Genomic DNA, 6,000 nt, shown 5'->3' with positions numbered 1-6,000 from the left:
TCTTCTCACATTCCTGTTTTTTTTTTTTTTTTTTTTTTTTTTTTTTTTTTTGATGGTTTGGGACACACCTTCCATTCTCCTTTCAGCTGCTTGAAAATTGGACAGTTTGTTTCAATAAACACAAAGTTCAGCTGCACATGGCGAGGGATGTGGCTGACCTATTTTGCATGGAGGGACAGAACATTATTGTGCTATTTTTTTATTACTATTTTTTTAGCTGGGATGGGAACTATAACTCCCATCTCCCTTAGAGGATTTTTGTCCCAATCAAATTAAGCATGAAGATCAGCAACGAAACCCATTTACCTCTGTTCTTTGCTGCCTAGACCTCTCTGCCAACTGCAGATACACTCCTCTTTTCTTGCCTGCCTTCTGCCAGCATACTCAGTGCCCCATGCTCTGCTTGAGTGATTGTGAATTTTTCTGTAACTAAAGTTCACTTGAGAAACCTGGTGGTGTTCTCATACTTTACTGATACCTGCTCTCGGCCTCTCTCTTCCATGCCCATCCCAAGACCATCACTGCAACCATTCATCCTTTCTAGTTTCAGCGGGCTCTGCAGCTGCTCTTGCCCTCTCATGCTGCCTCCAGCCAGGACACCCTGGTGCTAAGATTAAACAAATAATTTGGGCAGGTTTGGGCTGGCTGAGCCAAACCACAGTGCTCTGAGCTCCAGAAGTGCCGGGGTGAGATACTTGAGCAGCACTGGCAGAGCCAGCAGGGAGAATTTATTAGTCTGGCCTACACTTCTCCTCTCATATTCTCCAGCAAGGCCCTTCCCATCTGTTTTGAACCTCTGCACAGCACACTTTTCACTTGTTGCTGAGTCTGTTTTATGCTATTGAATTACAACTTTTTGTTTTGTTTTGTTTTGTTTTTTCTTGGTGAAAGAGTAAAGCCAGAACAGAAGACCACAGAAAGGAGCTACAGGCAGGAGAGCATTTTATCCTCCTTTCCTCCTTGGCCCTCATACCTTTTGGAAGTAGACCTGAAACAATAAAAATCCCACGTGTAAATACCAACACAAGTGTTCTTGAGTAATTCTCTATGTAAAAGCTTACAAACAGACTATAACCCTTTTTCTTTGCTTTGCACAAGTATGCCAGTGAACAAGTTTGTAAGCAGGAATGCTCACAAAGGCTGCCAATTTGCATCAGTCAAACCTGATAAACTCTCCCTAGTGATCCTCTGCATCAGAAACCAGATTCCACCACTTGTGCATACTTTCTGAGTCATGCCAACTTTGATTTTAAATCTCAAGCAGTTCCAAGTTTGCACATCATGGTTGCCCAGAGCACACTGAAAGCTTTCAAGCAGAAAAGTGCATGTCTGTGGAAAACATTATTGCTTAATAGTTCATGCCTAGTTTGAGACATATCAAATGCAATTATGCAGTTGAGAGTCCTTTAGAGCAAGTAAGCATCTAACTCTACTGTGTCCAAAGTATTTTCAGAAATTAACATGATGTATGATGTACTTATGATTGGATTTAAAATGTAGTGTATACAGTAATACCCAAGTGATGAGCTCAGCTGTCCGGACATAAAAGTAGGGCGTTATCAAGACAAGTCCAGTACACAGCATACAGTGTCTCACAGCCAAGCTCCCTGTGTAGCCACTAAATGAAGTTTTCATATGCAGAGGATTTGTGAGAGAGGAAAAAAAAAAAAAAAGATTTTGCAACTCACATTTCAGTGAAATGTCAGAGTCCTTCTTTTCAGCTGCAGTCTTTAAGTGGTTAATACACCTTTGTTATAAACAACTTCTGCAGCCAGAGACTTTTACTACCATGGAAGTTTTTGCAGCAGTAATCTTTATCCCCTGAGGTTTTGCTGGGAGAAACATGAAACTGTATTTCTCATCCTCCCTGTCCTACTCTCGGCTGGAGACTGGCTTTTTCCATTCCCGTTACAACCTTTGAGTTTAACTGACACCTTCCCTCCTCTACCACAGATGCTGGGTGGGGTCCACACACTTCGTTACAGAAAGCTGCTATAATTCAGTCAGTGACTATTGTTTTTTGTATTCTCCTTTTTTCAAATGTATGTTCAATGTCATGCTTTCCTGACATAACCCATTGTAATTCTGTCCACCATCTGAGATTGCAGCCAGTTGCTTCCTCCCACAGTGCTGTATAGAAGAACAGTTTTATTGCAGCATGTCCAGCATCTTTTGAAAGTGTTGCTAGGATGCCTGCAGGAAAAATTACATGAAGATATTTAGTTGTCCAAATTGAGCCGCGTCTTTCTCTCATTTAGATTTGATGTACTGTGGATTTGAAAAGAGATTTGCTGGCCTGGTTTATCTTGCCTCATGCTATAAGGCAGATTTTTCTTGTGCACAAACATGTCATTAATATGTTTGGAAAATAAGTCTGAGGTGGGCTCATCCTTCATGCACCAGAACACTTTGGCCCTGTCTCTCCACAGACAGTCCCTCAGATGTTTGGCTGTGGCATCTGTGCAGGCTGCAACAATTGCTTCTCAGCAGTCTTCATGTCATAACTTGGCAGTCTTCATGTCATAAATGGCCGTCAGCCCAAAACTAGCACAAAGCAAGGTGAGGTTCCTGGCTGGCTAACCGCTGATGGAAGGGGTCTGTACTAGATCTGAACTGGAGTTTTTGTGCCATCAGCTTCAGCCTGCAGTGACAAAGAGGACTGCACGTTTATGCAGGAGCAAAAGGTTTGGTTTCCTTCTCAGGAGACATTTCTTGCTGTTGCTACTGTCTAGGAATCCAAGATGATGAATCCAATAAACTCAGGAGACTTTATAAACCTTAATGTACAGCTGACAATAGAACAAAGCAGAGCCAAGGCATGTTCCTGTGAGTGTTCTCCAATTGCGTCCTATTCTTGTCTGGCTTCATTAAGAGCCAGCTGCTCTTCATAGAGGAAATGGTCCCACACAGGTTTGTGAGGACATTGTCACATCTGCTGAAAAAAGATAACAGAATTACATTATTAACACTCTGACACCACCAGATATTTTCTAGAGCTCTTGCACCTGAAAGCTATGGGTGGATGGTACTACCTCAGCTTTAAAATGAACATCTTACATGCAAAAATCTCTTCAATCTGCCATTTGAATCCAAAAAGTCCTAATAGTTTCATAGTAGATTTGGTGCTTTAAGCCAATATATTTAGCAATTGTTTGGGTCTATACAGTCTGTTCTTTGGAAACTGAATTTTTCAGGGTAAAGGATAAAAGAGAAAGGAAGAACGTTATCTGCAGCCAATTTCAGGAAAGGTTTGAAGTCTGAGCTATCTTTGACTTCCTGTCCACCGCTCAATGCAGCAGTTGAACTCAGTTCAATAACAGGTTTTCAAATTGTTCCCAAAACTTCATTGTTAAGGAACAAAAACAAAACAGGAAAGACCTGTTGAGGAAGGACTGCTGTATCACTGAAAAAGCTTCTGCAGAGCACCTGACACTGAAATAAGCTTATTTATTATAAATAATTTCCATGGCGTCACATTAACAAACATAAAAGGTCACGAACTCATGTATTTGAAGCAAATGTGTTTGACATCTGGGATCTGGCAGAGGTTCCTCCTGTGGGATAGACTGTTTGTGCAGAGCTTTATTGAAGAATAATATTAAGAATGAATTACGAAATATTAGTGTAACCTAGTAAGAAAGTATTGTATTTTACAAGCCAGAGACATAATAGATCTCACAGAACTATTTTTGTTCCTCCGATTCAAAAGTATGTCAAAGAGTGATAGCTGTGACCAGCTAGAAGTGGAAACCTGTGGTTTTTCAGCACTGCACTTGGAAATGGGTTGGGCAGAAAGGTCCAAATGCAGGCAAGTGCTTAATTGCACGTACGTATTTGTATTTTTGCGACGCCCCCGCTTGCGAGGAGAGGAGGAGGGAGCTGGCAGGGAGCGCAGCCGCCAGGCAGCCAGGGGCCGAGGGGGAGCCAGGCCGTCCCCACACAGCCCCATGCAGGGAGTGGGGCAGCCCCACGCATCAGGCACCTTTGTGGGGACAGGGACAGGACAGGAACTGGGGCTGTGGGGAGCTGGAAACAGTCACTGCTACAGTCTATCCCTCTCAATGCTCTCTGGCCCAGGCCAGTGGAAACCTTGCAGGAGCAGCTATTTCCCAATATCAGTACTGACGCAGGGCTATTTGTGAGGCCCTCTCAGCCCAGGAGGTGCTCTCCCACCAGACTGGGATGTGTGACCTCCTGGGGTGCTTTGGGGTGACTCCTCAAACACCGTTCCAGGCCTCTTGGCTTATCACACTGTCCAAAACCACCTCTTTCAGTGTAGAAAAGGGGATGAGATGCAGCCCTCCGTGTCCTCCGGGTCTCCTCCACGCCTGGGTACTGGCCAGCCCAAGCAAATGGCAGAGCAGGCAGCATCCCAGGGGCAGGAGATGGCCAAATGCCTGCCAGCTCCACGCCTCCCCTCCCTTTTCTGGGACCTTGGGACCAGGTGCCACTGCCTTGCCCTGCGTCTTTCCACTGTCATCTCACTGGGGTCTGGTCAATGCCTCAGAGCTGGCCTCTCTCCCCAAAAAATGACACAGGCCTGCCTGAGGACAAGCAGATTTTCCTCTCCCTGGGGTACTGGGGCCAGCCAGGTGTCACCCACACACTGGAGCATGGGTAGCACACAGAACGTCCTTCCTGAAAGGCATCAAGTTGTAAAACAAACAAGTTGTAAAACATTTTTCCAATCTGTTTTCAGGTGAAAACAAACTTAATTTACCTCACTTAATGGGGCTGAGGGCAAAAAGCCATCCCAGAAATCATGCCATTTTAAAGCCTGCCAGCACCATGGAAATGAGGAAGTCTGAGGGTACATCAATGCAGGCCAGTAACAGGTCACCCACAGAAATTGGAAGGCTGCTTCTACATCTAAAATTACTCAGTTCAGTGTGAGAGCACACACTGACCTTCTAGCTAGGGCTTTGGCTACATCATTCGGGGGAGGCAAAGAGAAAAACAACAGTCTGGCTTAAAACACATAAGCAATAACACAAAAAGAAACAGAAGTTACCACCAGACTTTACCCTAGTTTTAAAGCTTTAACCCAGCTTCAGGGAGTTCAGCCATGTTCCCAGACAAGCACACCGATATACAGCACCCATAAGTTACACAACATAAGGCAAAGTCAACCTGCTGCCTACCTCCCCTGGCTGTCATTTTGAACGCCCTCTTGCAGCAATGGCTGTACCTCACCCAGCAAGCTCCAAGCCATGGGAAAGCAAACATGCCACAGTCAAAACCTTCACCCATATCACTGCTGATTTTAGTGCATGAATAAAGATATCCTTGTGTGACCCCTCTCCCCAAGGCAGAGGATTCTGCGTATTTAATTTGTGTTTGGTTTTATGCATAAACGTTCAGTGAGATTAGAACATGCAGCTTCTTCAGTGTCTGCTGTAACGAACAGACTTAAGTGGATTGTACCTTCTTGGTACATCTTGATCTTACATGCGAGCTGAATGCCACAGGTGTCATGAACCTGTGTTTTAACAGAAGATTTAATAGCTGCAAACTGCAGGATGTCTGTTCTTCAAAGTATTTTCTAGAAAGATTATTTTCAAGAATCCTGATGCAGCAGTAATAGCTGTAGGTACAAAGATTTATTTGCACGACACAGTAGCTGTGCCATGTTCCTTACCTGTGCTCCCCAAGACAAATATATATATATATGTACGACTAAATCCTTCCATAATGAACAAATATCCACTCGCCTCAAGTATTTGCAGCTGTCACTATTGCTTTAACTTTTAGCTCCATAAGAACTAGATCATATGGTAGCAAGGAATTCAAGGGTGAAGGGTTAATCATTTCACTGCAGCTCAGGGATTAACTTCACATTAAAAACACGTGCATTTGTATCCAAGTGACATAATGAAAAATGTGGTGGGACATGAGAGGTGCACTCATTCAAGCTAGCAAGGATTTATTGAACTTGTTCTTCAAGATCTTAGAAAACCTAATCAAACATTTCTCAGCCAGTGCACTGGTTGCCACAAACTG

Source organism: Aythya marila, assembly GCF_965140915.1.
Source record: "Aythya marila genome assembly, chromosome: 5".
Lineage (NCBI taxonomy): Eukaryota > Metazoa > Chordata > Aves > Anseriformes > Anatidae > Aythya > Aythya marila.
Note: the sequence above shows the minus strand (reverse complement) of the source record.